The sequence below is a fragment of the Marmota marmota genome, unplaced genomic scaffold (genome assembly GCF_001458135.2).
Source record: "Marmota marmota marmota unplaced genomic scaffold, marMar, whole genome shotgun sequence".
NCBI classification, from domain to species: domain Eukaryota; kingdom Metazoa; phylum Chordata; class Mammalia; order Rodentia; family Sciuridae; genus Marmota; species Marmota marmota.
In genome coordinates this window covers 5179424-5192291 of record NW_026000093.1, presented here as the reverse complement: position 1 = coordinate 5192291, position 12868 = coordinate 5179424, and the positions used below count along the sequence as shown (strand labels likewise).

Genomic DNA, 12868 nt, shown 5'->3' with positions numbered 1-12868 from the left:
TTTTCTTTTACAGAGTCTTTGTTGAGATATAGTAAAAAAAAAAAAAGAAAAGAAAAGAAAAGAAAAAAAATGATGAAAAAATATACTTAAGAGGAAAAAAATAAAGAAAATATGCTGATGATACATTTTCTGTCAGGAACAAAATGATCCCCTTGCCCATTTTCAAGGTTTGCTATTGCAATTTCAGAAAGTTCTAAATTCACTGTTTAGTCTGCCTTTTTAAAAACAGCAATGGTCTACATTTGTCCTTAGGGAAGTGTTTGAAAAATAGAGGATGTGTTATAGTATCTGACGCTCTTGAAATTTAGAAGGTATGCATTAACAATTTACATAGTTCTTTTTCCAAGCAAAGGTCCTTTGTGGTTCCCTGGAACACAGGTTGTCTTAGTTACTTCCCTGTTGCATATGACTCATTCTGCCTTAGCCTTGGTCCACCTGTTTAGAGGAACACATACCTATTACAATTCATCCTGATGCTCTTTTCTGTAGAAGTTTGCTTGTAGGGAATTTATGGCCATGACTGTGTTGTTAATCTTATCATTAATTTTTTTATGAACTATTTTAATAAGAGCAGGACATGTAGTACATTCACACAATTGGGCAGGATTAAACTATTGAAATATTTGGCTCATTTAAATTCTTGCTTTTAAAATTTACTCTCATCTAAATTTCTATCTTTTTGGAGACTTTGTGTCTTCTGTAAAAGGATTGAGAGAAATTTAAAACAATCAAGTGCTCAAAATGTAAAAGATGTTTGCAGCACTATGAGAGGGTTTCCTGATGGTCTACCACAAAAACAGTGTCCATGACCATGACCAGCACCCCAGTGAACATAACTGTCAGGTCTTTTAGGGAATCAAAGCTTTCAGAAGGCAAAAAGAAATCTTTTTAGTGATATATCTTGAAAATAGCTTGAAAAAAACAAGAATTTTTAGGGAATTAATATGTGCATTGACCTAAGGAAAAACACATAATTCAGAAAAAATGGAAGGAATTAACAGAGAAACAAATTTATGGGGAAAAATGTTTAATATGACCGTAGTACAGAAATGGAAATTACTCTTTAAGCATGTTATCAGCATAAATGATTATAATAAACTAATATTTATTGAGGTCTTACATGCCGTACACTCAAATTTTGTCATCCAATTATCTCATTCAATCCTCAACAATAATCTCATAAGGTAGAAACTATGACTATTCAAGTTTTCAGAAAAATGAAGTGAAAATAAGCATTATCTGTAAATAGCCCAAGGCTGCAAACTAGTAAGCAATCCAAACTTTAGACTCAACAGAGCAGCTTCTCTATCACTAGGCTATGCTTTCCCTCATCCATAATTAGTACTATCCAGAACATGAAATCAAAAAGAAGTAATTCATTGCTTATGTTTTTTTTGAAATTCCACACTTTAACCTTCAGAGTTATCTTTCAACAACTTAGTTTTCTAAAATTTGGACAAAGAATTTATTTTATTTAAAAATGATAATGTTTCCTGTTCTCTTAGTTCTTTAGAAATCATTTATCTGTCAAAAATTCCATTAGACCTAATTCGTTATTAGACTAATTCAGAAAGATGATGGTAATTTCTGGGAAGATTCATGCATGAAACAAATTCCCTTATTTTTCTTTAATAAGAATGAGTTAATAGAAATTACTGATAATTTTAGAATTTACAAAAAGTTATGTTAAACAGAATGATCATGTTTAGGCTGAAGAGGTACCAAGCCATCTCTTAAGTGGCTTAAATTGACCTAGGCATAATCCCTAATTATTATTCTATATACATCTTGGGGAGGGAGAGTACTGGTTTATTTTTAAAAACTTATATTTTTAGTTTCTTTTTTAATTTTTGTGCAACTTTTGTACAACTTTATTCATTCCCTATGATGTTCTTCTAATTTATTGTACCGATTTATTGTGATTCAGAATTGCAATCATGTGATTGAATTTCTGAGTACCCTTGGGGAATGTGGCATGTTTTCCCCAGTATGAAAGTTATGGCTATTTTGTAGAGAATACTGGCAACTTATTTAGTCCTTCTTTTTAGAATACATTGGACATGTTATTGCTTCCAGAGAGACTACTTACAAAAATACTAATACAAATGAAGCTAATTTAAATATACTGTATATTGTTCATGGCACTAATAAAAATTGATACTGACATTCTCATCTTCTTATTATACTCTATGTCAGCTACTATCATCACCATTAAAAAAGCAATTTATAACCACAGGCATACCTTTAATCATATTCCTTATTAGCATTTCCAGTCTTTCCTCTAACACAATTCAGGTTACAGGTGGTGTCGAGAAAGCTCTCTTGCGTCTTTCTAAATCATGCCCATTGCATTATCTCTGCTCTTTTCTTTTATTACTATTATCCTTAATCTGAACCTCATGCTATTGCATCTACTAATATTGGTAATTGTCTCATGCATTGGCAAAGTGTTTTATATCAGTCCAGCCCCCTTCCTCTAATTAGGAAAATATATTCTCGCTTCTGAAATGGCTTTTCTATGTGACTCCTTAGAGAGACAAATGAATTCAAGGCTCTTAAGTATTTTAGAGTCAAATCCCTCTGTCTTTTTGTGGTTTATTACTGCTTACCACTTGGTTGGCTTAAGTTTTGTAACAAAGTCTTTAATTTTGATGTATTTTTATTATTTTATATTATTTTATTTCATTTTTCACTTCATTTAAAACTCTCACTTGGGAGGTTGAGGCAGAAGGTTTGGAGGATTACAAGTTCAAGACCAGCCTGGACAACTTAGTGAGACCCTTTTTCAAAATAAAAAATTTAAAAAGTGCTAGGGATGTATCTTGGTGGTAGAATACCCCTGGGTTCAATCCTCAGTACTACAAAATAACAGCAACAAAAACAACAATAAAACATCATTTAGCATTTTCTTATAACTTTTTAGTGTTAAAATATTTTATGAGCTCTTCATTCAATAGGTAATAAGATTTAATAACATTTTATCAGTATGTGAAAGTTTTATGATTTGAAACTTTAGATGGATTTTTCTTTTTCCTTCTATCACATTTTATTTACTATAATCTTTTTATCAGTTAAATATAGCATTTTTATGTTTAATAGTTTTTTCCAATTTCTTTTTTTTTTAATAATATTTACTTTAGTAGTCATGATTTTATTGGAACTTCCATGTTGAGTAAAGACTTCCAGAGATAACACCTAAAGAAAAAATGAACAGGAGTTTATTCCTGATAATATGCATTCTATAAATTCATCATTCCGGTTAATTAATAGTTTTAATGACAAGTTTGGCTGAAACAACAGAGAAATCTTCCTCTTTACTTTCATTACTATCATTTCCAAATGCAGGAGTGTATATTTTGGGTATTTAGTGGCAGATTACTATATTCATGTTGCCAGTATATCTTTCTAAATATTATGGACAAACTTATAAATTACAATCTAAGAAATTGACATTTAAAGAAAACCCATTTTTCCCATAAGTCACTCTCAGGGAAAGTAAAGCTGACAATCACAGAAGATGATGATATGGATTTAATTTAGAAGATCAATGACTATCCAAAGCAGGGGGAGGCACCTATGGTCAGTCGGTCCCTCTCTTCACCTCCCTCATCTTTACCTCTTAGTAATAGTGGGACTCAGAATTAACAGGCAACTTGGACTCCTGACACTGGCACTCAAGGGAGATTATTTTGTTTTTACCATGCTATACTGACGAGGGTACAAAAGTGTGTTAAAATATATCAGGGAAGCTTTTGAATAATGAAACAAAAGGAGTTTGTTGTTGAATGAAAAAACTTGACCAATTGTAATGCTATCACGTATTTGTCTATTTGCTAAGCCTCTTGCAGCATTTAGCTTGCTACGGAAGTAGACCCTCAATAGGTGGGTGTTGAATGAGCTGTTGAAGCAATATGTACAGTATCTAAGTGAAGACATAAAAAAAGGCTAAAAGGTATTTTTCAAGGCAAATGACATTATCTATTTTTAAGTCATGAGCTGAGTTTAGGGAAGAGAAGTGCTTAATACATGCTCTTTTAACTAAGAAGCAACTGAGCCAGCATACCATTTTTACCCTCCACGTTTTGGATGAGATCTTAATTTAAACTTTATCAATAAGTTAATAAATCAAGTTGAAACACATCCTGACCTACAAACAAACCCTGCTACATTTTTTTTAATCCTTGCACAGCCAGTCACAGAGAACCTACTCTTCTTTCCTTCTAAATTGTTTTTCATGCATGTGATTTTAAATCTGTGTGAAAATATCTAGAAATGACACAAATATCTATTTTTCCCCCTCTCAAAATGTCACCTCCCAGGTGATGAGCTAGTAAGGGGCTTTTACTTCAGATTTTGCAGTGTAGGAGGCGTGAGTGACTTAACTTCCATGTGAGGCCCTTAAGAATCATTTTTAAATGGGCTAACAATGGAATCCATTCCTTCTAGCACACTCAACTCAGAAGACTAAATGATTTTGTTTTCTTCCGTTTGTACACAATATGTATCTAGTTGGCCTTCAGTATCTGTAAGTTCTGCATTTTCAATTCGATCAACCTTTGGATGGGAGATATTTAAAATTTCTAGTATTTTTAATTTTTAAAATTATATCTGTACTGATTACATACAGACTTTACTTTATTGCCATTGTTCTCTAATCAATATAATAGAACAACTAATTACATAGCATTTACATCGTAGTAAATATTAGAAATAATCTAGAGATGATTTAAATGTAGGGGTGGATGTGCATAGGTTATATGAAAATAATACAGGATTTTATATGAGGAATTGAGCCTCTGAAGATTTCATTATCTGAGGGGGTCCTGGAACAATCCCCCGAGGACACTAAGGGATGACTGCATGTGTGTGTGTGTGTGGGGGGGTGTATATGTGTGTGTGTGTGTGTGTAAATTGGAAGTATAAGGCCCTTGATAGCTCATTACCTGGGAGGTGATATTTTGAGAGGAAAAAAAATAGACATTAGTGTTATTTTTATATATTTTCATGCAGATTTAAAATTACATGTATGAAAAACAATTTAGAAGGAAATGACAGTGGCTTGTATATGTAAATATATATGCATATATGTTTATATATGTACTATATATAATATAGACTGTATGTATTATATATCACATATATATGGCCTATATATTATATGCTATATACATTTGGTATATAATATATCTAAGTGTATATAGATTATATGTTTATATGTATTATATATTTTTTTACATACACAGGACATCCCCCAGTTTAAGTGTATATGTTCTATTTTAAGTTATAACATTTCTGTTTCCAAAAAATATTATGAGGCTAAAAAAAAAGTCCATAGACTTAAGATACTCAGAAACAAAGTAATAACAAGAAAACATGCTGTATTTTCTTTACCTTTTTTTCCTCCAGGTTCAAATATTATCACAAGGATATTGGTGGCTTCAACCAACCATTGGTTTATAGAAGTCAAAAGCCCAAGGCACTGACATTTCTAGAAATCTGAGCTGAGGCAAAATATCAACATTGCAGACTGCATGTGAGGACTTACTTGCCCTATTGCTTTCAGATTTTTAGAGCTCACTTACAGAGATACTGTGTACATCCATTTATCATTTTTTTCTTGTAAAATAGATCTTTTTTTACCAGCAGAATTTACTGCTCTTGACTGAGGAGTGACTATATCTTTCAATATTTGTCCACTCAGTGCTTCTTCTGTGCCACTGTAGTATAGGTATTTCAGTGGGTACATATGAACAGCATTGATAATAAATTCAGCAAATTACATAATAACATGATGGGAAGTGACACAAACAAAGTGCTATACAGGCATGGAGAGAAAGATCACTTCCCACTTGGGACTCAAAGGTGACCCTTGAGCTGTCTGTCTCAGAGCAACAGCAGCAACCCTGGGTACTAATTAGAAATGTAGGCTTTCAGGCTCCTCCACAGACTTGCCTTTTAACAAGATCTGTAAGAAACTAAGGTACCTATTAAAGTTTGAGAACACAAGACTCCATGGTTTACCCAGCAAAGCTCTTCTCTCCATTGCTGTTGTTCAGTGGCAGAGGTTAGCAGAAAAGTCGAGTCTGGTTTCTTTTGGAATTATCTTTGAGTTATGAATTCTTAGGGAATGTTGTTGGTTGTTTGCATTTCTGTTTGATGAAGGGGAGCAGAATAAGTTATGTTAACAGTCGTAGTAAAAATCACATGCTTTTTGGTCTTTTGTGAGACTTTATTTTTACCTCTTGGAAGTTTTTGAAATTAACCAGATCTTCCTTAAATATTTGTCACATATCATTAGAAAGAAAATTTAGGTAAGGACACGTTTCAAACTCCATTTTATATGCCTCCATAGAGGGCTCTATAACCATCTAGATTGTGTTCTCAATATTTAATCATTATTATGCATCAAACAAAACCTATAACCTGTCAATTTCTGTGTCACACAACTCCCTTGCAACTCTGGTATGTTGATGACAGATGATGCAGAGGCTTCTTTGAACTTGGTCAGGCATTTCAGAGTTAGTTTGTTCCTTTTGGTCCATCCCCAACACAACACAAAATTATTTAACACCATTTCTCCTTTACCCTCAGTCCTCATTAACTTTAGTCATCAGAAAGAGCTCTTTTTATCTTTGTGTTATATTTTAAGTAAGACCTATCTGAGGTCCTATTTCAATTGTATTATATGCTTACAAACATGTTTCTAACACCTTGTAATTTTTTTCCTACTCTGTGCACAGAAATAAATATGTGCTATCATGTTGACAAAAATGACTTCTCCCTACAATAAAAACTTTGTATTTGGGTGACTTCTTCTAATTCTAATGTGAATTCTCACGTAGAATTTGACTGAGTCATGTAATGGAAAGAACACTGGGTTAATAGCTGCATTGGGTTCTGAGAGAACTTACTAGTTGTGTGACCTTGGAGATGAGTAAAAAGGTCAGCACTTGCTGCTCTCTTGATTAAGGAAATGCTTTTCTATAAAGCACTTTTACTCCTAATCTGTGGGTTCACCCCCCACCGCCCCCGTCCATCTCAAAGCATACTGAAATTGAACCTGTTGCTTTATTCAGCAGTGTCTTCTGAGTTCCTTTCTGCCTTTAAACTTGGGAATTTTCCTTGCTTAATTTTTCTCCTTGTTAATTTTTTCTTCCCTATAAAAGGAAATAATATTTTTTTAAGCACCCACAGTCTACCCCCAAATTTTTGTTCTTCTAATCTTGTCACCATACTGTTTTCTAAGGAAATTCTATACCTAAGGGTGCTTCTCATTTTTCATTTTATAAAACACTCTTTCAAAAAAAAAAAAAACCACTCTTTCCATCTCAACTCTGCAACAGACTGTGCCTAACAAAATTCCCTCCTTTGTCTTTTCCCATGTGGCATTTTTGCTTATCATTTAAATCTCAGGATTCACATCATCTCCTCCTTGAAGTATTCTGTGACCTCCCAGGCTGACAGACATTTTTTTTTCCATTGTGTTTCCAAATCACCTCTCTACTTGCCTGTTTTAAAGCACTTATTACTTTGAATCACAGCTCTTTGGTTATTCATTCATCCATCTGTCCACCCCATTCCGAATGAAGCAGGTCCTCTGCCATTGCGTTTATAGCTTTGGTTGGGGAGATGATAACAAAAGGAACACATCATATTAAAAAAAAAAAAAAACTTTAATTAAGCATATGTAATTCTGCCTTCTTTATATGCCACCAACTTCTTAAGGGCAAGGAATCTATTTCATTCCTTTTAATCCTAGTACATTCACTTGAGAAATGTTTATTGTACATTATCTAGCTGCTTGTTTTGGGAATAGATTATGTTAGTGATTCATTGTAAAGACATTTCAGTTGAACCTATTGATTCTCTACAACTAAGTGTCTTAATAGTGCCTTCAACTTCTTTCTTTCCAAGTTCTTAGGTTCCTTTCTTGGTCCTTTTCTGCCACTTAATTTTTAAGAAAATTTTATTATATCGTGATAAGAACACTAACATCAGATCTACCATCTCAGTAACCTAGTTCTGCCACTTTATAACCAGGACTATTCAGACAGAAAAGCTCCCATGGTCCCTCAACTACAAATCAACCTGTTTTCTGTTGAATTGTTTCTAATTTGCTTTTCTACTACCCCTAAATGTTTTCCTCCATCAATATATTTTATCAATATACCAAATGTAAAAGTGAGGAGCATGGGCTGAGGATGTGGCTCAAGTGGTAGCGTGCTTGCCTAGCATGCGTGAGGCACAGGGTTTGATTCTCAGCACCGCATAAAAATAAAATGAAGATATTGTGTCCACCTAAATCTAAAAAATAAATATTAAAAAAAAAAGTGAGGAGCTATTCTAGTATAATCTCCCTTGGTCTCATTTGGTCATTTTCATTCAGGAAGAGAATCCAAAACTGAAACAGAAGCGCATGCTGGCTTGTGAGTTGCTTCTCTGAAGGGGTCAACTGAGTAAGTCTGTGGGCAGGAGTAGCCTTGCACCATAAGGCCACAAAGCCAAGATACTTCCAGGACTTGTGAAAACTTAGAAGAAATCAAGAATGAGGCATGTAGTTCAGAGCATGCATGAGACCCTGGGCTCCATCCCCAGAATGCAAAAAATAAAAATAAAAGTAGAAGACAAAATCAAAGGCTGGAACAGCTAGCTTCAGAAAAGTGTAGATAACAAATAACACCATTTGAACTGTATTTCCTTTAGGATCTTCATGGTGGTTCTCATCACAGGGACATACCATACCATCTGTGGGAAGACTCAGATAGGATAGGGAAGCTATCTCTAGAGACTCATAGCAAAATCAAGGGCAGGAGTAGGGGTGCAACCTGTAGGGAAACAAGGTGCCTGTGGGAATATGATCTCCACCTTCCCCCAGTGTAGAAATCATAGAGTACACTCTGTTCTTCCAGGTTAATCCTGTGAGAATTGAGTAAACGTAGACTCCTGGATTCCTTAAAGTGCTCGTGGTAATTGCTACACAGCCCCCAAGGACTCTGAGTCCTTGTTGCATGTGGAAGTGGCACAAAGCCTGCAGTCTATCCCAAAGGATTACTCAAGCTTGAAGGAAGGACTGGAAGACTCACCTTCTTATGGCCACGAGAAACTAGATATCCCAGTACTACAGCCTCCCTGATTTCCTCCTACCTCTCAGACTATATCTGCTTAGTCCTCCTTCCTGGTCCCTCCTCAGTTCCCTAGTCTCTAAACACTAGATTCCCAGAGGTATATCCTTGATCCTCTTTGCTGGTGATTTCATTCACTCAGGGCTTTCAGCACATTTGCATGTAAATAAATTTACCTCTCCAACTCTCCTCTCCTCCCTGAACTTCAGACTGTGGAGTCCCCAAATGGGTCCCCAGGGAGTATCTCACACCTCATACAACAGAACTTGAGATAAAAATCTTCTACCATAAATCAGACATGCCTTACAGCCTTTCCCTGTAACAGTAAATGGGGAAGTCCAAGAACTTTGAGGACATCCTTCCTTGCCTCATCTCTGTACACTGTATGCAGTCTGTCCACATGGGACAATACCTCTAACTCCAAGTAAATCTTCAATCTGACTGTTTCTCACCACCACCACTGCCATTACCAGGCCCCCCGGTCACCACTGCTCACCTGAATTATTACTTTTGCTTCTTCAAGAGTTTCTCTGCTCCAGTTCTTTCTCACAGTTACTTCATCAAAGCATCCAGGAACCCCCCATTTGGTTTCCTTTTTTTTTCAGAGGAAAAGATGAAGTCTTTACTCTGGTCTGTTCTCTCTTCTTTCCATTGCCTCTTGCCTTCCTGGGTTCCACAATCCAACCTCCCAGACTTCACACTGCCTCTGGCCTTGGAATGCTCCTCCTGGTGCCTGGATGCCATTACCCACACAGCTGAGTGTCTCCCCCCCTCACCTCTTCATGTTTTTACTTAAATACCTCCTTCTCAACACAATCTTGCCTGACCTTTAAAGTTGCAAGTTCTTAGTTTTCACCTTTCTCTATCCCCCTTTCCTTATTTTTGGTTTGGGGTTTTTGTTTTGTTTTGTTGTTGTTTTTAGTGTGCGCGTGTGTGTGTGTGTGTGTGTATGTGTGTGACCTTCTGACATGGAATTCGGCCGTTTATTTACCTTGTTTCTAGTCTGCCTGCATTCACCACAATGTATGTTGTGTGAGAACAGGAATTGTTATCTCTGAGATAACATCCACAACACCTAAAATAGTGCCTGGCACATATTTGGTGCTAGAAAAAAATGTTTAATAAGTGAGTGGAAAAATTTGAATAAATATGTTCTGTATACTCTAGAATGAGACACAGAAATTCACAGGTTTTGAAAACTAACAATCTAAAAAATAATAAAAATTTACTGTAATAATTCCTGTAAAATAGATTTATGTTGGGAACACAATGGAAGGAGCAATTTATTCTGGCTGGGAGTTTGACCAGAGTTTGCAGGAGAAGCTCCTGCTGTCACAGAGCAGGCACTCTGTAGAGATGTATTAAATTAGGCTGAACTACACATTCTTCAAGCAGCCTGGTTCTTGACTTGCTGGGGGGTTTCTTGTCAGCAGGAGGTGAAGGTGGGATCAAAAAAGGAAATATAGATAATAATAAAGATGGTCCCTTGAGTCCACATGAAGAACACTTCTCTCCATTGCTTTGAACTCACTTCTTCTTACCCATCTTTAATAATATATTCCCACATTTTAAAAAGCAATGTAAAATCATACATCAGAGAAGGCATATATTTTAAGGGCCACATATCTTAACTTTTTATAATTTTGTGTTTTAATGGCTTGGCTTTGATTTGCTTTTTGCCATATTTAAAACAAATATAGGGCAATTTCTTGATAATGCAGTAGGGCCAAGCCTGCAAATAGGTTTTAACCTCATAATGCTTATTTACCATGGGAACATCCTTATAAATAATGATTGACAGAAGAGCTCTCAGAAGTCTATCCAACCAGTGTGTGGGTCACATAGGAAAGTGAGAATCTTGAGCCCTTCTCTGACTTATAGTGCTTCTTTTATGTTAGTAACTGTGCAGACACTTTCACATATCCTGTGTCACTTGATCCTGAGCACCAAAAAGTGGGTGCTACTGCCTACATTGCCTGATTGAGTGAACTCTAGTTCGGAACCATGTTACTCATAGGTTGCTTCATTCCCAGGGAAGGACTTAGTCCATCTTATTCTGCTATAATAGAATGCCACCAAGTGGTTAAATTATCACAATAGAAGTTTATTTGTCTTATGGTTCAGAAGGCTGGGGAGTTCAAGTCCAGGGGATTACATCAGGTGAGGACTTTGAGCTGTCTTAACATCACAGAAGGCATCACACGATGAGACAAAGAGGAAAAGATGGCAAACTCCACCTTTTTAAACTAACCTATTCCTGAGATTGAGGCCTTAATTGTTCATGAGGCAAGTTCCCCCATGACCTAATCACCTTTTCAAGGCCCCACCTTTATGATGGCAGCTAAATTTCATCATGGGTTTGGAAGGAACATTCAAATTATAGCAGGGGATAACCAGTTTATATTAATGTGAATGAGAATATAAACTGTTAAAAATATAATATGAAAAATGTTATGTGGTGGAATATTAAATCAGGGTGCAAACACTGGTAAAATGTTCTGTCCTACCCTCATTGATGAATGGAAATGTTGGGGCACCCTGTGAAAACCTGCAAGGCCAGCAAGGTGACCAGCCTGCCAGGGTAGATAAATGACAGGCATAATAGGATCGTTGCATTGGACAGATTTGGGGCACTTGCAGTTCCCTAGAAGAGGAAGCAGGTGGATCAGGGAGGGGCCATCCCTTCCAGTTGTGTTGGTTGGGAAGAAAGGCACAGATATACCCAGAAGGGGTTAGGGTTACAAGAAATAACATATGGAACACTCAGGCTTCATTTTTAATTGAGTGACTCTAGATCATGGACAGCCTTTAAAAGCTGTTATTTCTGATTCAGTAGGATAGTTGGCTGTTAAAACATTTAACAGATTTGTGTTTATACATATGTATGCATACACACACAATCACACACACACACACAAAGGATACATTATACATACATTTATATATGCATAATTATAATAATACATCAAAGTAGATGATCCCTATGAATTAAATACTCATTTGACTATTTCAACACATGGTCCTCCTTTTACATATTATTCCAGTATGCTAGCAAGGCCTATTGAATAATTTATGGTGTGTTTTGGTGAAGGTGAGGATAAATGAGAGCTTTCCAAATATCGAAAAATTCTTTCTCATATTTAGCAGAGATCTTGTATATATTCTATAGGTTTCTAACTTTTTAGTTCAAATGAAAAGAGGAATACAGAATTATGGGCCAAATCTCTGCAGTCAGGTAAACATCAAGAAATGAAATGGACATTTATGATACTAGTTTCAAGCAGCCACATGATCTTGAGAAAGTCTCTTATCTATGTTACTTTAAATCCCTGAAATTACTAAATTAATCATATTACTGGAAAAAAATTTTTATAGGTGTGTATGTGTATATATTTATTTTGTCTTGTTTTCCTTTCCCTCTCTGGGTCTTAATCTCATGTTCCTGTGTCTCTGTCTTCTAGACTTTCTTTGGTTTGCTATTTCTGCCACTTTTTGACTAATTCATTCTCCCCCATGCCCCCCCATACACACACCTTCATTTCCTTCCTTTTTTTTTAATTTTTTATTGTTGGCTGTTCAAAACATTACATAGTTCTTGATATATCATATTTCACACTTTGATTCAAGTGGGTTATGAACTCCCATTTTTACCCCGTATACAGATTGCAGAATCACATCAGTTACACATCCATTGATTTACATGTTGCCATACTAATGTCTGTTGTATTCTGCCTTTCCTATCCTCT

The 12868-nt window shown here is 35.6% G+C and overlaps 1 protein-coding gene across 1 annotated transcript in view; it reads left to right on the top strand.

Moving 5' to 3' along the window:
- St18 (ST18 C2H2C-type zinc finger transcription factor) overlaps positions 1-12868 on the top strand; it is a 108605-nt gene that overhangs the window by 10518 nt on the left and 85219 nt on the right. The gene's annotated exons all lie outside the window — the stretch shown is intronic.